The sequence below is a fragment of the Lutjanus erythropterus genome, chromosome 3 (genome assembly GCF_056507025.1).
Source record: "Lutjanus erythropterus isolate fLutEry1 chromosome 3, fLutEry1.hap2, whole genome shotgun sequence".
NCBI lineage: Eukaryota > Metazoa > Chordata > Actinopteri > Lutjaniformes > Lutjanidae > Lutjanus > Lutjanus erythropterus.
The window spans coordinates 20,758,517-20,783,506 of NC_139319.1; the positions used below are offsets into that span (position 1 = coordinate 20,758,517).

General features: G+C 40.2%; 1 protein-coding gene across 2 annotated transcripts in view; it reads left to right on the plus strand.

Annotated features, from left to right (window-relative positions):
* Positions 1–1,332: 1,332 nt before the first annotated feature.
* The window catches only part of doc2g (double C2-like domains, gamma), a 75,008-nt gene continuing 51,350 nt past the window's right edge, over positions 1,333–24,990 (plus strand). Inside the window, exon 1 of one of the 2 annotated variants that reach the window (XM_084713002.1) lies at positions 1,333–1,440. The gene's annotated coding sequence lies outside the window, so the exon portion shown is untranslated. Of the gene's footprint in view, positions 1,441–23,641; positions 23,770–24,990 lie in introns of those variants that run through there. The other variant, XM_084712993.1, reaches the window with a different exon arrangement.

The following is a 24,990-nucleotide window of genomic DNA, read 5'->3' on the forward strand; positions in this document are numbered from 1 at the left end:
AGGCTTGCTGAATCCATGTGAGTGCACCATTATATGTCCCAGTCAGAAATTAAGCTTCAGGCATGAGCACACTGAGATAAGTAATTGAGAAAGAAACAAAAGGGGAAACATTTATGCATGTCTGACTTGACAATGAGCACAGATGCGAGGGGCAAAAGAATATTAAAGAATATTACATTATACTAATGTGAAGTGATAACAGACCAGCCATGCTCTGATCCACAATATGACTTTGTTGTGTATTATTTAAAACAAAATTCAACAGCACATTTATCTTTAGTTTATGGCTCGTGTTTTGAGCTCACTGAATTTTGATACACTTGTTCTGATTAAATTACGCACTTATAGACCCTTTTAAACCCGACGTCATTGAAAAGCTGCGCCCGCATTTCGGCAACAGAAGTAGCGGTTTCCCCCAGTCATCCAGACGAGTTGTCAAGCTACAAAGGTTGAACTAAACATTTTACCAGCACCAGAATCACCAGCATGTCTGTTTAGTTTATGATACTTCTGAATCAATATTCCAGTGGTTGATATAAGTTGTTCAAAATTCCGCAGGATCATGACCATTTCAGAGCAACCGGTGGCGTCTACACCTGCAAGCTATTAAATGTGTTGACTGGACTGAGAGCGTGATCAAAACGGCTCGTGTTTGCAGCGGCCCATTGACAAGCTGTTGTGATCCGTCGTACTTCCATTGCCAAAATGCGTGCACAGCTTTCTCGTTGTTTGCAAACTGTAAAAGGGTCTTTAAAGAGCCGAAGTGAAACAGTAGCTGTTGGACATGTAATGAGACATGCAACTGAGATTGCAACTACAAATTTGACAAATTACTTTAGATATCGGCATTTGATGGATATGGACAAAACCAGGGTACAAGTATTTTTTTCTTCTCACAAAGTAAATGTATATAGTAAATGTCAGTAGAGAGCTGGAAGTCCTGTTCCAGGGGCTTTCTGTAACAGTTTCACTCAAAATCCAATTGACATGTGAATAACTAAAAGCCTTGGAGCCTTACTCAGTATTGCTTACTTAATGTCTAGATGTGGATGATAGTATTTTAAGGAAAGATAAAATCTTGTGGCTTATTCAGTGTTTCTGTTTTTAGCTGCTTTTAAGGAACACTGTTCCCAAAAACCCCAGACTTCTGCCAATTAAACATCACGGCTGGATGAGAGAGGTGAGTCAGGGTCATGGTTGTTAATCAAATTACTGTAGATAAGACTGAACCTTGACTGAACCATGCTCACCAAATTATCATTGTTTAACTTTGTTGAATCTGCATTTGTACTGGAATATGGACAGTAAACATCAGGTATGTTTCATTTTTTCAGAAAGACAGATGGAAGAAATGCTCCATGACAGATTACACTGAGTTACAGAAGCTACTGGAGCCCTGACCACACGTCAGGACTGTTGCTCGCTGTAGTTGTACTGCAGGTAAGTCAGTCCTTTTGCCTTCTTTTGCTGGAGAAATGCCATATCAGGACAGAAACAAAGACTATCAGTCAGAGGAAGATCTCTCCTCATAAATAAAATCAATATGACATATAAAACAGTATCTCTGTTTAGAATAGTGTGTGGAAGCCTGTGCATCTACAGTAACAGACATGCGTTTATCAAAAAGAAACCAAAGATGTCAGTTTGGTGAAAATGTATATAAAAATATGCATTTGACAATCAGAAAGTTTGTACATGATGTACATTAATGTCACAGCTATTAAAGCTTGGCATGTTTGGATGTTGATTGCACATTAATTGAAGTGTCAGATGAAAGCAGATGAAAAAATGTATACTGTATATACGGCAATAAGAGTGAAAAAGCCCATCAAAAGAGGGGAGAAGTCAAGGTTCAAGAAGTTAATTAACTAACGGCTGAAAAAAACTTCCATTTAAGCTTGAAGTGACAAGTGTGCATACTGACGCCCGGGATGTTAAAATGTTGCCAGTAGGCCTATAATGACAGTGGATTCCCTTTTTTCAAGTTTAAGCTAAAGACGCTTTGTACAGCTGTCTCTGGTGTGTGTGTGTGTGTGTGTGTGCGTGTGTGTGTGTGTGTGTGTGTGTGTGTGTGTGTGTGTGTGTGTGTGCTGTACAGAGCTTGAGTGACAATCCTGTCCACTTTGTTCTGTTCATCCTTTCATCAGACAGCGTTTCTTTCACTGATTGACTGCTGTTAGTTAAAGCCACCGGACACCCAAATCCACAGCAGCCTTCTATGTAATTTAGAGTCTCATATACATAATAGTGGGCCTCTAAAAATATTAGAAATTATTTTTAATCTAAATATTTATCATATATAAATACTTGAAATATTGTCATTTTTATGCACTTTCCAGATATTGGGTTTGAATTGGACATTTATCACAACAATTCTGCAGTTAATTCCTTGAAACAATCATTAAAAATCCATGTCAGTTGTACCACTGAAACAGGTGCAACAAAACATCTCTGTTCACACTTAATCTGCCTCTTCAAGTCTGAGTTTAACTCTACAACGGGCGGCTAAAGCAGTTACAGAGTCCCAACCTCCTTTGACAAAAGGAGTAACTTTACCTCGCAGAAATCATCATCAATGTAAGCTGTATTTAGAAAATGTTTCCTGCTTTACTTAACCATCAGACAGCAAGTAAGGCTGGTTCACATCTGAACTAAGTTTTAAACCACTGCAGTCGTGCAAAAACACAAACAAACTAACCATTCAAAGCAACAGTAGACCGGCAACTCCTGTGTTCTTTGAGGTAAAATTAATGTTTTTGTCAAAGAAATCCGGTACTGCTGAGGGAGATGTAAATCAAAATGTGAACTGCTATGATTACACAGTCTAGAGAAATGGGTTGATTTGCAAATTGATCTTGACACTCAATGTTGATATCAAATATGCATTTTCACTATTTAAAGCCAAATTTCTAGAGGCTTTAAGTCAGGCAAATTATGTAGAGGGATTTCATATCAGTCCCTCCAGGATTTCACAGGTCTTTTTGAGGATTGTTGCGACCTACAATGCCTGATATCATAAGAGATTTCTTAAATGTTGTGATGCATGTTATTATTTTTTGCAATGACATTGCAGGAGCAAGTGGAAATTGCAAAACATAGCTGTTTTTGGTATAATTCATGAATAATCAAAGGCAACTATTTCCAGGGAGAATAAAACTGCACTCTGTACTGCATGTACCAAAAAGGCTCTTACAAAAAATATGTTTCATTTGTAACTGTAGAATTGCACCTGGTGGGTATTCTCCAAAGAAGAAAAAAAGGATTTGGAGCTCAAACTCAGTTAAAACAGCAAACATTAAATTATTAAATATGAAAGTGCATATAACTTTGATAAATGTCAATAACAATGACAAACTCTGTGTTCATTTCAGTACTCACGACAACACGAGAAATAAAAATACCAAAAAAAGAAGAAAAGATTGAGTCTGTTCATTGAGATTTAAGTGTATGATGTTTGCACGGGGGACTGCTATGATTGGTGGAACTCACGAGAAGCTACGGTGATCAGTGGAATTTGAATAAAAGTTGTGATTTGTGATTGCAACATTGCAACAGCCTGGAGGGATTGTCATATCCCAGCGACCATTTTCTATGGAGTGTTGCTCTGTTCACTGACTAGTGACTCATACCAAACACGCCCCTTCTTCTTGCCTTAAGTTTAAAAAAAAAAAACTAAAAAAAAAATGACATAAAGGACACATCTTCAGTCCCTGTGAGCATCAGAGAGGTGTAACTGTCCATACAAACTCTGTTGTTTCTCTCCTTGGCATTTTGCTTTGCTCTGCAGTGGTCACTGTCTGAACTTTGTCTCACTCCACTGGACAAACCTGCTGCATAACCTACGACGTCTTGTAAATGCCACACCACGCTTTAAAATGCATAAAAAAAGGCAAAATGGCTAAAACTTCTCTACCTTGTCATTTTGGTGAAAAAAATATGCTGTAATTTTCCAGATGCATGAGCTTTTGGGTCTACTGAAGCAACTTTACATAGGTAGATGACGTTGAGTCCAGCAAGAAGAGCAAAAAACTTTCTTGTGCTCATGAGAAAACAAAAACTGCAGGTGAGGCGTAATCTAATTTTTATGCTTTCTCTCCGCCCCCCCCCCCTCTCTTCTCCTGTTCTTTGACCAGCGAGGCAATGCTGCAGTGGGAAACTGTTGAGGAACCTATTCCCCTGTGCGATCAGACACTCGCCACGCTCAAATATGCTTAGTGTGTCCCGCCAAAGCCCTTATTTAGCGCTTTGCTTTCTTTTGAATCAGGAGAACTTATTTCACCCCTTACCTTCACAGAAAAAGACAAGGGAGTGCAATAATGTTGTCGAATTTCATGCATCAGTCAGCTCCCAATGGAGTGTGGACCTTTGAATTGTTTACTTAAGTGGAAATCAACTTTTGTACTTGGCTTGGCTTGGATTGGGCTTGGTGCAGTTTGGAGCAACATGTGGCCAAATCTTGGAGATGCTGATACGACCATATTCTGAGCAGGTGCTGTGATAGAAGGGGAATACTTCCAAACCTGACTCAGAAAAAAATACATTGATTTATACCGCTTTGTTTTGCTAGTTACATTTTGATGAAAGCGCACTAATACAACTTGCCGACCTTGATATTGGAGACCTGGGTTTGCATCCTGAGTCCAGCCTGTGGTTAGCCTTAGGCAACAAAAACACAACGGCTGTCCCCTAAAAGCCAAAGACTTGAATAATCATTTGGAGACCCTTGATTGATTAAGATTCTTCCAGTGAGGAGTCATTTTGCTCAGTCAGTGTGCATCACAATAACTGGATAAAACCTACAAAAATGTGCAAGGATAAGATTTCAATGAGGAATTATAAATAAGGCAACTCATAAACATATTTTAGCTAGCACACTCATTTAAAAAAAATCCTGATGGTAATAACTTGTGCTGGTGGTAAACTGATGAGAGTTCAGCTCTGTACGCAGAGCAATGCAACAGCATGACAGGCTGTACACTTTACAAACTGAGTCTCTAAATCACCACAAACCTCAAAACTAACTTTGAGGGAAGTGAAGAAGTGTGATAGAAATGGAGCGCAGGTGAAGCGCTGTCAGCCAGTTCACCCCGGCACATGATGGAGTGTGCCGAGCAAGTGATGCTTGTTTGCTTGAGCCATTTACAGGCTCAGATTATTTGTTTGTTTTGAGTTTGAATGAAGCTGATGTTAAAATTACAGTTTTGCAAAGATAGTCTGGTTAGTTTGGTAAGAACAATGAAAAAGAGCAAGCTGATGTATCTTATTCTTTGAAAAAAGTTCTCTTACTATAGTGGTCCTTTCCATAATGTTGTCAGACACTTAGAGCCTGCAGTTGCAAAAACAAATGGTAGACATATGTAAACATGCATTGACATGGCGAAATTGCAAAGAAAGATTAGATTGCAGCCCATTTTGAAGCAGCTGTAGTGCTCTCCCTCAATGCTGAACCAATTTCAAAAACTGTTTGAAACCCCATTAGTCACTTAGACACAAAAACATGAGAAATAGGGTCCAGGATGAAAAATACAAAAGTTACCATTTGACATATGCATAAACATTTTAATCATGTCTCGGTCACTACTTAAAAGTAAAAGAAATCTGCCATATTGGAACAAGTATTAGATGAGCCTGATTATAAGACATAGAAGTAAAACGTGACATACATCCAGTGCGTAAGCATTGCGTAAATACCACATTTGTGAAGGCTGTCTATGAGTCACATATGCACAGGCTCTCCTGGCACCTGGAAGCAGTCAAATAGATTTTCTCAGACATTTTCAGACCCTTTTTGTCTTTTTGAGCTCCCCATCATGTGTGACAGCAGCAGCTCTTGGCTGCCTGACAGCTGCTTTGGTCCATGGTGTATTTCCGCAGTGAACGTTGGAAGACGCTTCCAACTCATTTTCACTCGTCATGAATTTATTTCCTCTGTGGCAGTGAAGCATGTTACATGAGCTGTCAGACACTGTAGGTTTAATTCAAGCATCAATCGTCAAGATTGAGAAATGAAGGCAACATGGAAGTGACAAAAGCTGCAGTTCCTTGAATGACCACTAGCACATATTAACATGCCAAAATTGCTTACAGCCTGGTACAGAAAACAGTTTTGATTTCCATAGGGACTCCCTTCATGACAACTGTATCAGGGTGAGTTTTTTATATAATTCACCTGTTTAAATTATATTCTATAGACTCTTCAAAATCCAATGAGTGGCATCATGGAGACTATGTCCACATGTTACACAATCAATGGTTGAACTGGACAAACAGGACACTTTTAGGACTGACTAACTCTAAGGGTGGGTTTACACCAGCCTTGTTTAGTCCACTTGAACTGGTGCAATTTGGGTTTGTGTGAATGCTGCACTTGAACCCTGGTGTGGACCAAGAAACTGCTCTCTGGTCCACCTCAAACAGATGGTCTAGAACCGCCATCAAGTGAACAGTTCATTTCTGGTATGAACACCTGTCTGTTGGTGAACTAGCAGTATCTTTGCTACCAAAATGTTGGCAGGCAGGGGACAATTATTAAATTGCCAAATCAGGTGTGAACACAACCTTAAGGACACATTATAAATGTTCTCAACACCCTCTGTAGGAGGCCACTCATTCTTTGAAATAAATGCAAATGTGATTTCCAGAAAAAGAAGAAAATCAGCAGTAAAATGGTATTTTTAGAGTGCAATCTTGACCACATCATTTTGAAGCACATGCACATGCTCGCCATCCATAGATGCTAAAGGGAAAAAAAAGGTTGATCATGTTGAATCACACTGAACATTTTGCTGATTCACGTATGAACATTTTGTCAGAAACTTAAAGGTGCTGCAAGTGATTCTGTAGAAGGATAGCTGATTGTTTAATTGCATTCCAAGGTCATCAGATACTGAGGAGAGGGAGACGTAATGGTTCTTAGCACAAAATAGATTCACACAGAACAACAAGATAACTGTTAGATTCTAAATATTGCACAAGAACTAAAACACAATGACAGAAGAGTTATTCTGCAATCCACAACACCCAGAAAGAAGAAGCAAAGTGATAAAGAATTTACAAAACACATGCACATTAAGAACTTGTCCTAGCGTTTCAGTCACCACCATGGCTAGTTAGTCACAACAGATACTGACCCACCAACCCAAAGCGTCATTATTTGACGACTTGAAAATTAGACTTAACAATCAAATATCTTTCACCAGAATCATTTACAGCACCTTCAATAACTATGTTCTCTCATAATGTTGCTATAAAATCTTGTGCTTCCTTTACAATGTGGCATATGAACATAATTTCTGAGGATGGCTGATTATTCACCTTACGCAATAGTTAATGATATTTGGACCTTATCCATGTTTGTGTAGAATAAAGGTAAACATTATTAACTTTATGTTGAACCATTAAAAATAACTGTATGTGCTGTTTGTATGTGAGCGAGAGGCAGGAGATGAGGGTCTGTTGAAGGGGTCTGATGGTTAATGATGTGTTCACTTATTGGTGACTGATATTGTCATATTGGGAACTAATTGCCTGCACAGTTGCCTCATTAAGCACAGCATGTCGTCCTGCCACGGGGCACTGGCTGCACACCTCGCTACAATCACTGCTTTTTCAATACGTTCCCCGTTTCCCTCTTTCATCTCCTGCTCTGTGCTCATTCTCCCGACATGTACCACATTTACACTCCTCTTATTGTGCGATACTGGGGGGCACTTTTCTCCAAATTATGAAAAGATGTGGGCATCTGACGGTTTTAAGTTCATGGATTTCACCCAATCCACCTTTTTATTAATCAGATCTGTCAATTCCTCCCTATAAGTGTGGCATTTTCATTTCATGTCTCCTCTGGGTGTTATCTCTCCATCTCTGATTCAGGCTGTTTTATTTTTTTTCACATTCTCTCTGTTCATCTGTCTATTTTCTGCTCTTTAACATTTGAATTTCTCTTTCATTTCATCTCTTTCTCTCTGTCTTATTCTCTGCAGTCACCTTCACACTCCTGATGTGGAGCAGTTGGCTCGTCTCTCCCCTTCCCTCTCCATCCATTCACCCCTCCATTTCACACATGCCCACTGCCCTGCCTCTGGGCCACACTTCCCTCCACCGCCCCTCTCCGCCGCATCTCAGCCTCTCCCCCCTCTTTTATTTATGGGAATATGCTGATGGGGCAAACCCAGGTAAAGATAGAATACTTCCAGTAACACAGGGTGAGAAAGTGGAATTGAAATAAGAAAAGCAACGAGAAGGCGGAAAAGTGAAAGTGTACACACAATTAATCACAAAGCTGTCATTTGTCCTAAAAAGCAAAGGCCATTCATCAAAGGGAGCAAAGGAAAAATAAAGGAAAGGGTGAACAAAGGAAAGGGAGGAGAGGGAAAAATATGTATGACAGGATCTACGCAGGATGTAATTAGGTCAGTGGCAAATAATATGGCGCTGTGTTAGCACTGGAGTTGGAACAGCTGGATGGTTGGAGATAACGTCAGCAGGAGAGTGATTCACCCTCATGAAAGATAAAAACAATAATACAACCTCAAACTTCAGGAGTAACTGACTCACTATACGTCAAATCCAGTCGCTTGTTTCTAAAAGAAGCATGTGGTATAAGTTACCATGAAAACATGGAATTGAGACCAAAGCCAGAGGTGTAATTATACTCAGTGCAGGCAGTAGGGCCCGTGGAGTGGACCCTGCATCCTTGTGTTGGGTGGAGAACAAGCCATTGTGAGTGATTAAGATTGCCACCTCAGAAGAAGAAGAACATATGTTAAATTAGAAATTTACTATTTACCTTGTGAGGCAACACAAAGTGGTGCAGTCAGTCACAGTTACACACATGGTTTTAGGTGTGACGGCAGCAAGAATCGTCCATGGAATCGACTCGTCTTGAACAAACAACGTTGGCTCCCAAAGAGGTTAACATAGATACTGTGATAGCATCTGTTATGTCAGAGTTGGAGAGTATTTCTTCATTCAAAGAAGAGCAAAGAACGACACTGAAGGCTGCTCTTAAGGGAAAAGATGTTTTTGCTCTTTTCCTAACCGGCTTCAGCAAGAGTCTAATCTGATTGGTTGAAGTTAGCAGATCACTCACCAAGTGTTTTCTGAAAGTGCTTGCCCTTTTCCAAACAGTTTTTAAGGACGAATTCCCAAAACATCTGGTCTGTCAGATTAATTCGCTATATATGCCCTCAAAAAGGTAAACCCATCTCTGTCGCGGTTTTGATTTCATTAATAAATAGTCTAACAAAATTATACGCTTATTCTATATAAACTATAAATAAACTATAGAAAACACTTAAAGAATCATTTATTTTCCTCAGAATGTTTGTCTGATACAGATTAAATGATTATTGAATAATATGTATGTTGACGTTGTCCAATGTCAAGTGTCTATTTCATGGTGTGACCAGCTGATATGATACAAAACAAGCAAAAAAAAAAAAAAAAAAAAAGCAGTATTCCTGCATTCATGTGGTGTTGGGATAATAGGAATTAGTTTCCAACTGGGAAAATTTACATGAACACTCCTCAGATCATAATAACAACTTGGAAAAGTCTGACCCGAGTTGTTGTCTGTTGATGTTTGAGTCCCGCACGAGGTTGCAGCCTCCTGCCCCACCCCGAATAGCATCATATTTTTTTCACATATGACTTTAAAGCTCAACACACATGAATTCTCAGGAAATGGGACCATCTGAGGAGCACATGAATGCACTAAAAGAGAAGACGAGTAACTGGCATGCACTGGGGCCACTAACCAAAACATCACCGAAATGTTAAAGGGACTCGTGCATTTTCTCCGAGAACACACACAAACCGAAAAAGGGCAAGAGAGAGAAGTATAAAATAAACAAAGAATGAAATAACATATTTAACCTGAGGGAATCTCATTCTGTCAATCTGTCATTTGTTTTGACAGGGGTCATTCTTTCTTTTGCATTGCTGGCTAGGCTTGTCACAAAACATTGAAATGAAATGAAATGAAAACCTGGCTAGTGACATTGTGTATGAATTTAGATTTAAAATACACACACACACATACACACACACACGTCTTTTCTTTTTGCATGCATTCCTGCTTGTCAGAGTTAAAGACAAATCACAGGTAGGGTTAATGGGATCTGTCTGTGCCCTCGAGAGAGAGAGAAAGAGAGAAGACGACTGATAAAAAGAGGGAAAGGTGAAAGTGGAAGGTGATGTTGGTGGTGGATGATAGCAGCGATGGGTGGAGCTGAGACAGAAAGACAGAGGGACATGCTGGTCTCTTGTGTGAGACCAGGAGCCATGCGGGGCTGAAGTTGGGGACGTGGTGCGTGGTGAGAAGATTAATGCACCTTGACAGAACAGCACTCTCTGCCAACACGACCAATGATTCCCCCCGAAGCAGAGCGATGTGGAGCACAAGCAGCACCTGTGTCACCAACTGCCACCCTGGGGGAACATCAGCAGCTACTCACCTGTTAAAAAATGCACTTGCCAGCATCGCACTAACTATTAACTTCATTAAATTTCTTTTGATTGACGTCAATTTATGACTGCCTCTTAGCGATTTTTCTTCTTAATTCAAATGTCACTAAAGTCAGATACTCAAGGAACATTAGTGTCAATTGCACCTTGCTCTTATCATGAAAGACAGCTACTAGTCACTGACTTTTGAAATAAGGAATGTGACATTTTTCCTCTTATAAATGAAAAGCTGGATCCATAAGTTATCAAATTTACCTTTTTCTAATTCACTTCACTCAGAACTTTTGTTGATAGTCTTATTTGTTGTTGCCAAGATTATTGTGGCTAATGTTAGCAAACGTTAGATAAATATTGTAACCGAGATTACAAAGTAAGTTTAATGTGGCAACGCCTGCGAGCTAGTTCAGGCAGACAACTCGAGCTGCATTGCCAATCGCGTGACATACCTCACTCTAGATAGTACATACCAAATACACCCTTCCAGTGTGGTGGTCTATTTAATCTACTGGACCTCCCATTTCCCCCTCTGCCTGCATGCACTGCTGCCCTGCACAGTGTTGCCACCTGCTCTTTTTACCCCACCTCCACCGTCACTCCCCTTATGCCCCGAGTTGTCTGACTGAAGTGAGTTTATGCCTCTTGTGCTACTTTACACCATATTTTAGTCAGACACAGATGAACATTTTAATGGTTTTATCACAAAAGTAAAATGTCAAGTCTGGTTGAGACCAAAGATTTGCAACAAGACCAGTTGAAACGTAATTGCAACTACTTGCAATGCGCTGGTCTGCATAGATGTGACATCTTAAAATATGAATGAGTACAGTAATAGTGAGCTACGTGCTGCTGTTCAGGGTTGCCAGGTCTGCAGATTTCCTGTGAAATTGGGCTACAGGTGACGTGCCTTATTTTCTAAAACCAACCACTGAAGAATTGACAAACTGAGTCACAGACGATGTCATCAGGTGGTTTTCTTCAAACTGAGGTTGGCCAGTTCACACGACTGCAACTTTTCCCTGGCACATTTTAAAGTGGTTATGTCATAAATCTTTGGTCTGAACTTGGCTTAAGACATAAACAGAGTGTTGCCTGAGAGCCAGCATTGCTAGGAGTCATGCTGATTGGACCACATCAGAGCTTAGTGTACAGCCTATTCTAAATGTTGATATTTTTTACCCTTGTGCACAAGCACACAAAGTGATAGTTATATATTGTCTGTGCTTTAAGTTGCCTGTCCCTTTACACTGAACATTGAATATTTGGGAAAACACATTGTGTTTATTTGTATTCCACTTGGAAAGGGGAAGCTAGTTTTTTTTTACGCTTGTCCATAATGTTACTTCAACACCTGCTGAGTCATAGTCCATCCAAATGTATTGGAAATTTTAGCAGAGTTCCCAGAAAGCCTGCAAAAGAAAAAACATATTCCTGCATGTTTCCATCCACTACTGTGATGCAGAGTGAAGCATTAAGATGAACAGTTGGTGGCACTTATTCTCCAGTCAGTCCCATTAAACTACTGCAGAGGAAGAGAGCACAATGAAATAATGTTATTTAAATAGTTCCAGGCAAACTTCAAACGATGAAAAACAGTGTGTAAAAAGCATGACGGAAATATGTGTTTGTGTTTGTTTCACGTATTGATTTCAGAATCTGTGTAATCTCTTTTCACTTCACACAGATATGTTTTCATTTGCCACTAATTTTTGTCTCACCAGTGAAGCGGAAACTTCAATTACATTTCTGCTTCGTGATTTCTGTGTTGTTTCCATTTCAAAACTAATTGTCCCTTTCTGAATCAATACAGGACACAATTGGTCAAGGGTCAAGGTCAAGTTTATTTATATGGCACATTTAAAACAACCGAGGTTTGCCAAAGTGCTGTACAATCTAGAAAGCACTAAAGTATTAAAATGCAACTATAGAAACAGAAAAGTACAATATTAAAGCACACAGTACACAAAAAATATTAAAATGTAACAATAGAAAACAAAATTAAGTGCACAATAAGCACAAAATTCAATAAAACAGGCCATAAATAGGCAATATTCGGCTCAACATGAGTCAAAAGCCAACGAGAAGAGATGAGTCTTCAGCAACGACTTAAATATCTCAAGAGTCTGGGCAAATCTAATGTACAATGGTAAACTGTTCCACAATTTAGGGGCCGCCGCCGCGAAGGCTCGGTCGCCTTTGGTTTTGAGCCTAGATACCAGGACATCTAAAAGCAACTCATTTGATGACCTCAGTGCTCCAGCTGATGTGTGAACATGGATGAGTTCAGCTACATACTGAGGGGCCAGACCATTCAATGTCTTAAAAACAAACATCAAAATCTTAAAATCAATCCTGAAGCGAACAGGAAGCCAATGCAGAGGCCAGAACCGGTGTGATGTGGTCACGTTTTTTCGTGACCATTTTGCACGAGCTGCAGATGCTGCAGAGAACATCTGTCGCTGCAGAGAACATTTGTCTAAGCCCACATACAGAGAGTTGCAGTAATCGAGCCTAGACGTAATGAAGGCATGGATAACTCTCTCCAAGTCTTTGGGTGAGAAATAGGGCTTTACTTTGGCAAGCAGCCGAAGCTGAAAGAATGTACCTTTGACTACAGAGCCAATTTGCCTGTCAAATTTAAAAGCACTATCAAAAGTGACACCGAGGCTTTTAATAAAAGAACGTTTTTTGGAAGCCAGGGGGCCCAGAGCACCAACAGAGTCATTTAGATTCAGGAAATTTAGGTCCATCCAAGTTTTTAAGTCATTAAGAGAAGCTAGCAGAGGCTGCAGAGAGTCCTTACATTTTAATTTTAAAGGAAGGTACACTTGGACATCGTCTGCAAAGCAATGAAAAGAAACATGTTTATGGTGAATGGAATCTAGGGGTAGCATATATAAAGAAAACAATAAAGGGCCCAAAATGGAGCCCTGGGGGACCCCAAAGGTGAGAGGGGCCACATTTGAGGAGAATTCACACAGATGGACAGAGAAACCCCTGTTGGTTAGGTACGACTGGAGCAACTTGAGGGCAGCACCTTTAATGTCTACACAGTGATCATGCTGTGATAAGAGGGTCTTATAATCAACAGTATCAAAGGCAGCCGTCAAATGGTCACCAGGATAGCAACACATCCTGAGTCCACAGTTAGGACAAGATCATTAAACACTCTTAAAAGAGCAGTTTCAGTACTGTGACCAGACCTGGAACTGGACTGAAACTTCTCATAAATATCATTTTGTGCTAAAAAATAATTGCAACTGTTCACTAACACTCATATTTTAATTCATCCCTACCTTAATGTATACACTGTATACCTCCAGGAATACCCTCAGCCCATGAAAAGAAAGAGGCTGTCCAACAATGGACTACGAGTCGGTCAGTCCTGTCAGTGGGAGTGAGTACAAGAGTATTTTCTGTTGTCCATGGTGGAGCAGGGCAAGGGCAGAGGATGCAGACTTGAGCTATTTTGACAGACCAAACATTTTGCTCATGTCTCTGAGCTGATGTTTCAGTCCTTAATGATCATGCAACTGTGCTTCACTCTGACTCTTTGTTTTCCTTCACGTTCGTGTTGAGAGTAGCAGAAGACTTTGAAACTGAAGCATGAAAAATCACAAACTGGTGCATAAAAATTCACTACCATGCACCACTATGTCCCTGATTTTACCACACAGAAACGTGCTGTAAACCACCCTGCCAAATCTGAAAGATTAAAAAAAAATGGTAAGTATATAAAATTAGGTCTCAAAATCAGTGCTTAAACAATGAGGGGGATCTCAGAGTGTGTCCACTCTGCTCTCAGATTCAAACACCACTACGACCTAAAACATGGATGTTCCCTCAAGCAGCTTTAGTGGATTTGTTCAGACATGTTTGAGCCACCAGAGCCAGAGGACAGTGACCTTTTAACTCATTGGAGAAGCAAGTTGTTTATCTCAAAGCTGCAACAGGATGGTGTTTTTCTTTTACCAGAGGAATGAAGGTGAGGGAGGAGTGTGTGTGTGTGTGTGTGTGTGTGTGTGTGTGTGTGTGTGTGTGTGTGTATGTTTGTGTGTGTTGGCTGGACCAGGGTGGCGTCGCCGGGTCTTCTGCTCGCTGCCACAGCCACTGTTTCCTCAGCGAGACCAAGCAGGGTAACAGCTTCACCATTCCAGGTGCGCTCAAGTTTTGTTAGTTAAAAGTCTTTTTGGTGTAGGTGATAAACTCAGAAATTTAACCATACAGGGGGAGATGCACAACGCCATCTTGGCCTTTCCAGCGACTTCCAAAATTTTCTTCCATGGTTGTTTTCACTTGTCCTAATCATCCATTCACCCACAAAACCCCACATTTTTAGCAACTATTTTCTAACATGTACAATGAGTTAATTGCCTGTGAGGCTGTTAAAACTGCACCACTGGATAACTTTTTTAAGCACAAATTTGACTTAAGTATAGAAGTCAAGCCAAAGATAGGCTACTGCTTTCTTATCTGAAATGAGTTTTAATTTCAGTTCAATATTTAGCATTCAGGCTCTTACAGCACACACTCCGCATTGCATTATGTAAAAGAACTCAGAAATTCAAGATATGTCTGCACATACTTTCAAGGACGAGTGTAGGATAGGGTGAGCAGTTCCTTTGATCTTTATCAGGAAATTTATGCAATTTCCCATCTTGTGTGGTGCCAAATGTTGAAAAATTCAGCATGCAGTGCTGGTACAGTATGTAAATAGAGGTTTACTCCATCTCAGAGCTAATGGCTGCCTGAGAGGCTGGGGAGGCTGTGGTTGTACACTTAATGGAAAACCTGCACCGCTTTGTGCTGTAGTAATGGGAGGAGATTATCTTGCCATGCAGAAGGACTGGATGAATGCTCCTCCACAAATTGGTCGTCCCCTGTCCCTCTTTCCTACCAATCTCTTCCGCTCTCTCATACTCGATGTTTATTATTTATATTATGCCCATGAGCAACGTGAATGCTTTAATCATGCTGGCATGGAGGTTGAGGGGTGTATAGCAGCTGGATGGATTTTTGGTTTTGTCATGCATTTTATTTTTCTTTGATATGTTTATGTTATTTTGCTTCGGGGTGGGTTTTGTGATTTTACTGCAAACAATGCAGTTTCATCCATTCTTCTTTCATCAGACTTCACTCTTCTGGTTTGAATCTCACGTCCTTTTCTTTCTTCAGACGCTGCTGACCATTATTTACTTTTGTCAGCTCATGGGCAGTGCCACTCTGTTACATATCCATCTGACAAGCTACCTAATGTTTACCCCAGAAAGATCAATACCGCAGCGCCATTGTCCAGACTTCATTCTTCAAGAACAACTGATTGCGCTTCTTCCTCAGAACTGTCCTGGAACGTTAAACCAGAAAAATCCATGTGGTTTGGTGTCACTGTGGATGGAAAACAGTGTCAATTAAAGCCTCTGCCTGTCGAAATGTACTTATTACCTCACTCACCGCATTGTCAGTCTATGGTTATGATGTTGTCACCTTTCCTTTCAGATAAAATCAAGAGGGTGAGTCATTTGATGTCACTTCTGAGTCATGCGTGAGTTACTTCTCAACTTATTATTTGGACAAAACATGGAAATGACACAGTATTTTTAGATCCCTATTTGGCAACATATTTTTCTTCCTTATATTGTGCTTAATGCATAGCATTTTGCCTTTTGCTCTATCTACTGTCTCAGTCACTGATTAAAGGGGTTTGTTAACCTGCATTAACAAAAATATTCAGATATACTATATATACATTTTTGAGAGGAATCCAGGACTATTCTTTTTAGCAGATAGTAGTTAAAATGAAAACTGTCAAAAGTGAGCTGTGCTCCTGGATGGACCTATTTCTGTGGGCAAAACACAATGAAACAAACAAACAAACCCACTCAAAAATCTGTATGGCTATAATACATACAGGGCAGTAGCCAGGATATTATAAACACACCAACAAGCCTCTACATTTTCCCCAATTATTTAGATTTGTCATATATTTTTGTATTGACATAGCTGTCCAGTTATATTTGCTTCTGTTTTATTGTAAAGGAGAAATATGTAAGAATATTAATTTAAGCAGAATATGAAGAAATAAAAGTTTTTGAGATATTTATTTACCAAATTTAGCACGCTAACCAACTAGCTGAAGCCCATCCTGCCTTGCAACACCACTTTGTAAGAAACAATTGTGAGCCACTGTAGCGTCCAGTTCGTCCTCGGTGCAACAACGCCATGGTGGTTTTCTGACCGGGTTTGGCTCCTGTCACTCCAGGGCTGACCTTGCCATAAGTAAGTCACATTGGTACTGTACTCAGCAGACTTGCATCTGTCGGTCAGTTAGCAGCCCTTTTCGACTGTGACAGAGACCAGTTTGATAACGGGTATGACAGCAACATTGTCAAGATGATTTAATAGCGACTCTGACCAGGACTCTGATTCCAGGGATGATAGACAAGACATCACATGGACTGCAAGCATGAAGCATTTGAAGAACAAGTCTGTTTTTGTGTGTGTGTTTTTTTTTTTTGAAGAGCAAGTTTGTAACATAACGACTTAATTAGAAAGAATACATCATCCATCGTGTTGATGAGACTCGAGTATTTGTTTTTGTTAAGTTGGAAGTTATTTATTCATCTGTTTTAAACAAGATTTGCATGACATTATACGGTGTTGAAATAAATTAACAAAATGTTGAGTCCCCATACTGGTTATTTGGAAGCATTCACAATCATGCTGCATGTGCCACTACCATTTAACAAGCGGCTCACTTCACGCCCCATAACTATATCTTCAAATAATTAAGTTATTTTCATAAACATGTTACGACTTATTGACTACTGGCTTTAACTAACAGCTACTAGTCGCCTAGGTAAATCTTTGGTCGGGGGCAGCCATACTAGTTAGTACCAATGGACACAGGTCTTTTGCCAATTTATTTCCAAACAAAAGGGTCCATATTCAGATTAAAAGCCCTCCCCACACTGCCAGGAATAAAAGTCTGTTGGAGAAATACTTAGATTTGTGTGCAATCTAAAAATATTGGCATCAGCTGAACAAATACCCACCATAACTGCTTAATGTAAATGCTCCAAACCCCTGAATTTGCAGAAAGAATATATGACCTTGTCCTCAATGATACGAGCCTGGGAAGATACCACTACGGGTAATTGAGGATTTCTTTCTCTTATTTTGTAATGTCGATTAACCAATCCTGAAAAAGTTCATCAGAATTCTGTTGTACTGTAAATCACCCATGACCTAAACATCTTGAGACTACAATAAGAGCCCTCCTGCTGGAGTACAGTGTGTCTCTCGGGCGCCCCGCCACATGGAGAGCGTCTGAGAGTCTTGGTGGTCAGCAGGTCAGCTCTGAGAGCTCTGCAGCTGTCGGATAACGGCTGCTGGGGGGTGGAGTGAGCGCTTACCTTATGCACAGTTGCACACGTGTGCTTTTTCATTTTTCACCACAGGGTTGAGCAGCTCTGCACAAACCGACACCATGAGGACCATGAGAGGTACAGGAGAAACAGAGGTATTAGTACTTCAGCAGCACTTCTGCATTCATTTTAAGCCACTTAAAGCATTAAGCCCATGTCTAAAGCACCTATTTATGGGCAAATAGTTTGGCATCGGTAGACTGAGCTTTCATTTATCTCATCTCAACTCATTTAGCCCTCATGTTCTTTTTGCAAATTAATGAATATACAGTGTAATGGTCTGTTAGCGCAATATTGATGAGATGATGCTGATAGTAATGAGATGAGATGCCTAAAGTAAATCAAAGTGTTTACAAATGGACAAGCACGTGCATCCACATGCATTTACCTCGCGTCTTCTTCCAGCTGACCATTAATTTAATCAACCAGGGCTGTTGATGTCATTCATCTGTTACTTTTCAGCCGTGGAAAATTGCATACTTATCAATCAGTGCTCTGATGCCTTTCCAACTAGTAATACGTCATTGAGCTCTCCTGCTGTATGTGACAAAAGGGAAAGTGCTTTTAGCTCATTTTCCCAAGGGTGTTTTTTTTTTCTTTTTTTTTAAATGTCCATTTTATAATCCTTTGAAGTTTATTTCAGCTTTGTTCTCCACTTTTTCTGTTTTTCTTTCAACATTTCCTCCTCTTAACCCTGCTGTTTTTTAAGTTTACAGTATTTTCTCATTGTTTGACATCCCACAGACCTCATTTTTCCTTCAGATACTTTTTCCTCTCCTCAGACCTCATAAAGCCTCATATGTTGAAAGCTATTTGAGTGGCAACTAGGACTATGTATCACTTAAAATGTTAGAATATCAATACCATCACTGTTAAAGCGATACAGATACCAATAGAGTTCTCCATTTGAGACCTTTTTTAATCCCTCTGCAGCAGTGATAGCTGTGACTGGAGGCATCATATTTTCGGGTTGTCTGTCATCTGCGGTGATTTCTTCAGAGTTTTTTCCAACATCCATTTCGATGAAAGAATGAACTGGTAAGAATTTGAAGGTCAAATGTTGCTCTGACCTCACATAACACGCTTTTGGCCATTACTCAAGAATTCATACGCTAATTATGTCTGAATTTCGCACAAATGTCTAGTCGGATACAAAGATGAAGTGATCACATTTTATATCCAAAAGGTAAAAAGTCAACCTCATTGTGACATCATAATGTTCAGCTCTCTGTCAGCCCTCTGTACTCCTCTGTTAATTAGTCTTTAAGTGAAGACAGCATGTTTCTGACTGGGAATTATTCACTGCAATCACCCATGTCAATATTTTGACAACTTACATCTCGCCAAAAAGTTTTAGGCAGGTGTGAAGAAATGCTGTTGAAGTGACAATGCTTTCAAAAACAGAAAATGCAATTGTTTATTTTTTTTTTTTATCAATTTAGAAAAAACAAAACATCTTGGAGAACTAAGCACAGATCTTCTGAGGATGTAGGCTGCCTCAGATCCTGAGAAGATAGTTCCAACATTGGCTGTATGTTTGGGGTCATTCTCCTGCTGCAGAATAAATTTGGGGTCAATCAGACGCCTCCCTGATAATACTGCATGATGAATAAGTATCTGCCTGTAGGTAATGGTAGGACACCATTAATCCTGACCAAAGCCCAAACTCCATTTGCAGAAATGCAGCCCCAAACTTGCAAGAACCTCCACCATGCTTCACTGTTGCCTTCAGACACTTGTTATTGTACTGCTCTCCAGCCCTTCAGTGAATAAACTGCCTTCTGCTACAGTCAAATATTTAAATTTTTGACTCATCAGTCCAGAGCACCTGCTGCCATTTTTCTGCACCCCAGTTCCTGTTTTTGTGCATAGTTGAGTCACTCGGCCTTGTTTCCATGTCGGCGTTTTTGGCCACAATTCCTCCATGAAGACCACTTCTGACCAGACTTCTCTGGACAGTAGATGGGTGTACCAGGGTCCCATTGGTTTCTGCTGGTTCTGAGCTGATGGCACTGCTGGACATCTTCAGATTTGGAAGGGAAGTAAGCATAATGTCTCTTTCATCTGCTGCACTAAGTTTCCTTGGCCAACCATCTTGAAACCTCAGTCTGCTTTGAAATCTTTTCCTGGGAGAGACCTTGCTGATGCAGTATAACTACCTTGTGTCTTGTTGCTGAGCTCAGTCTTGTCATGATGTCTTATCTGTGACATGAAACTCTTCCACAACCTCACTTTGGTAGCAGAGTTTGGCTGCTCCTCACCCAGTTTTAAGCCTCCTTCACAGCTGTTTCTGTTTCAGTTAATGACTGTGTTTCAACCGACATATGAAATTGATGATCATTGGCACCTGTTTGGTATAATTGGTTATTCATACACCTGACTATGATCCTACAAAATCCCTGACTCTGTGTAAATGTACGGTAATTTGAGTTTTTACTTCATTCGATACCCATCATGTGCATGGAGGTATTTCTGAAATAATCATTATGCAATTTTATGCATTCATTTTTTATCAGATGCCACAGGCGCATATTACAGCCATATTTTGGAACGTTTTGATGGCATCTTGGCATGCTGAGCTGCCAACTCTTCCAAATACAATGGGCTTGACTTCACCACCACAGACTATATGGGTGGCCCAATTCCATGATGAATTAAATCCAAGAACATTTATGTAATGGGCTTCAAGCAAAACTACACAAATAGTCAGTTTTTGTGAATCGGTATAAAATAAATAAACTGCAGGTATTGATTGACTGGAGATGTTTTGATAGTACTTGGTACTGGGTTATTTCGGTCGACACCTTAAAGGTATCAAATACTGACACACAGCAGTGGTAACTTTTACCTTTGACACAAACATTTGATCAAAGTGACAAATTACAGAAATGTTACTACACCAAGATATATATGGTGTATGGACTATTCATGAACTGTGGCTATATTTATTTGTTTGCCAAAAAATAATTCATAGACTAAGCCTTGTCTCGATCTCACACAGAAGACTTTATGTTAAGACTGGTCAAACCACCACTGCTGGGATATCACTAAATTGCCTGTGCACTGACTGATTTATTTGTTAACACTGTGATTGGATGTAAAACTTCCCGCTTCAACCAATAAGTTGACTCATTTCGAATTTGGGAATTTTTGTTGCTGTTACCAGCTGTCACCCGTCCCTACTCCTTCACACGTACTCCAAGAAAGTGAATGTGAGAGACAGGAAAAGAAGCTGTGGGAGGTGATGTCAGCCAAATCTTCTGTTGCTGATGCAGAGTTAACTTTATGAGAGACTTAAGGAACAGGGCATGTGGTGACAAATTGTTGTCCCTAAGTTACATTTTTGCTCTTAGTAATGTGTGTGTATACACACATATATATATACACACATAGTTGCATTACATCAGTGTTGGGTATTGCTCCATCAGTTGGGTGAGAGAACTAGGGATGTGAGACAGAGTGATGGAAATGCATGTCTTTCAGATCATTTTGAGGGGTGCCTGTGGTTTGCTTGGTCCACATTTTACAGTAAGTGTGTCATTCAGTGTGGGACTCACACTGGTCTGGCCCTAGTCTTGGCTCAGGCAGGTCCACATCTAATGGTTCCTGAATCAAACCAATGTCAGGATGACACATCGATTCAATCAGGGCTTTTGTTTTCAGGATAATGGTCTTACCTTTACATGACAGACAACTGATGGTTATAAACTACTGATCAACTTACTTCGCTTGCTGTTGCTTGTTGTTGTAAATTTAAGATATTGTGTGTGTCTTGTAGCCCTGCAGTGGTCCTGCAGTCAAGCAAGACTAAGGAGGGGATGGGTGGAAAAAACAACACACTTCAATCATAGAGTGCATATTAAACAGGACTTCAACTGATTTAATATACCATCTATGGCTCCAACTCGCTACTTGAACTGCAGTACTCATTACTGTAAGTACACTTGCTAAATATTGCTCCTTTAACAAGACTCTTACACAGCTGACAGTCAACATAAAACAGTAAAATATAGCACAGATACCTGAATGTAAAAACAGTGAAGCAGGAGAGAAACAAAACTAAACTAAACCACAGGGACTCAATTAGAAGTTACAAAATGAAAAGCTGAACACAGACTTTTAATAACATCTTTCTCTCTCCTCTCCTGCACACTGACTTGAGTCTCACAAAACACACGCTTTTTTGAGGCTGAGAGACAGATTAGAAAACGTTTTTAACCAGTAACATGTTGCATACAGTGGTACGCTTCCAATGTTGTTAACACGAAAAATGAACCGCTTCAAAATTCACCTAACAGCGGTCCTAGACCACCCCTTTGAGGCGGACCAGACAGTGGCTGTTTGGTCCAGATCAGAGTTCCAGTCTGGCGTTCACACCAACTAAAATGAACATACCAAGGGAATAAATGCTCCAGGGTTTGGTACAACTGGACACTGCCTTGTGGTGCCGTGGACTTGGTCTGAACCCTTCAAAGTCTTGGGCTTGTCTTTGTCTTGGTTCTTGCCCGAACTGTTCTTTGTTATCTGCTTTCATTTTGCATGTTGTTCTGTTGTCTCACATGTCATGCTTTCGAGTAAAACTATCCAACATTTTATCAAACTGGATGTCTATCACTGTCCACATCGCCCAGGCCTTAGACTCTGTTTAGGTGGTCTTAAATACAACACTGGATGTCACTTATCTTCATCAGTTTTCAGTCATTTAGACCCCAGACAGATTTAAGTTCCCATTATGCCTTGAATAAACAAACTGTTATTAACTGTCATAAAATCTAAATGACAGATATTCATTTGGGAGCACCGTGCTGTGTTTAAAGGTACTGTCAACACCCATCATGTATTTAACCATAGAAAGCCCAGACTGTGCAGGATCCCCAATTAGAAAATTAGGCATAAACACTCCACATTTGTCCTATAATCTTTCACAAACATGCATCCATTCCTCCTCCTTCTCTTTCATCCTTTCATTCTTGTGGTCCACCAGTAATTTACTGCAGTGTCACCCTGCACAGGTCCACCGTTATTGATGTTTTGTTGTCTTTGCTTCATTTTATTACTGTGGCAGGTGTCAGACGATGCTATGAGGGCAGCCACAGTTGGACGCATGCAGACGAAACACGAGCACACACAAGCACATACACTGACACACATATGCTTGGCTGATATTGGCTGGAGTCATAGCCAACACAAAGTAATCTGGCAGTGTGATTGTATGGCTGGCAGAGTATTTTGTTCAGCTCAGTCAACACGTAGAATTTAATTTCCTCTCTCTGTCCTTCAGTTTTTTTTCTCATCCCAGGGCAATATTTCCTTTTGTATGCGTTTAATGTTTTGAGACCTATTTTCCTCCCCATCTATACAGCATATATATCCTCCTGTCTGTGTGTTTGTTTTTGATGGCGTCTCTTTGCGTTTGTCTGTGTGTCTGTATGATGTCTCCTCATCTGTCTCTCCGTCTTGCTCTCTCTCATCTTGTCTGAGACTTTCTCTCTCTTTGCAGCCCCTCTCATACACACCTCACCCATCACCAACACCATGCAAACACACACATACACACACACTTGCGCCTCTTCTTCCCGGGTTTCCTTCAATCTTCCCAATGCTGAGAAAGTGAATGACAGCACTATATGCACGGTCTGCAAACGACTGACGGGGATTTTGACCAGATACGTCACAAGTGAAGGGGAAGGGAAAGAGGGAGGGACAGAGGAGAGGAGAGGAGAGGAGAGAAGGAGAGCAAACGAACAGAGACAGGGAGGGAGAGGGAGTACAGAGGGATATATTGACTCAAAGCTGGTCTGCATGCTCCTCAGTGTGTGAGAAACAGAGGACGTGAGAGCAGGCAAGATGGAGTGCTGGCACAGATGAAGACTGTCCCTGGGTTCGTACTTGTGGCTATATTTGTGCATGTGTGTGTGTGTGCGCACATGTGCTCGCATGTGTGTGTCTCTGTATGTGAGACGGGTGAGAGCGACTGAGTTTGTGAGCAACATGCTGCAAGTGATCATCCGTATGTGAATTTGGGTGTTGTTACATAAGAACGGTGAGAGTGACTGAATGAGTGTGGTTATTGAAGATGGGACGAGGCAGTTTGGGGTCTTTATCTGATCTTAACGCACATCTGTGTGTCTCTGTGTGTGTGTGAGAGAGACAGAGAGTGTCTGTTTAAGTGCTGTAACTTAGTATAGTGAGGAAGGAAGGATGTGCTTGAGGAAATGCAAGTTTACAACTGAGTTCAGTCATGTTCTGTCTGTCTGTGCAGATGAATGGTGTGTTGGCATGAATAACAAAAGCTTCAGTGTCCGTGTGTGTTAGATGGAGAGAGTCAATATGTGTTATGATGCATGAGATGTGAGTAATAGCTACATATTGTGATGTAAACAGTCAAATAAAATCTTCAGTATTTTAACTTCCACTGAGACGTCCCCTCGGTACCTGCTCCGTTTCTGATTTTTGGGTTGCCTCTACTGACACAATTCCAAAGTAATGGCTGATTCAAATCTATTGACAATATTAATGATGTTGTTGATGATATTATTTTGTGTAGCAGAGCCATTTGTTGAATAAGGAAACTTTAACTTCTTAAAATGATGCATTTGTATCTTATTTATTATTAATGATTAATCAATTGTCAGCGTTTTCAAGTACCAGTCAAGGAAAATGCATAAAATTTGCAACCCTAGGCAATAAAAAGACTGTATCTGACAAAATGCTGGAGGACATACAAGATCATTTAAACCAAAAGAGTTGATTGTTGAGTTATCAAATACCGACGCTTTAAGGCTGGTGGTTCAGGTCAAGTTATCTTCCCAAGTTGCTTGTAGCAGCTTTAAAATCTGAACGTATCCAGAAATGTCTGTGTTGCAAAAGCAAATCTACAGGAATTTATTATCTAGACTTGACACAATTATTTCATCAGCTGAATGACACCTGCAGCAATTTTGATGAGCGATTGAAGTCAATGTCAATCATTCTCTGTTCCAGCTTCCTTAAAAATGTATATTTGTAGCTTGTCTCTGTTTTATGTTATTGTAAATAGAGTATAAAATTCTGCTTTCATGACAGCCCTATTTTATATGGTACACGGACTGTTCATGAACTA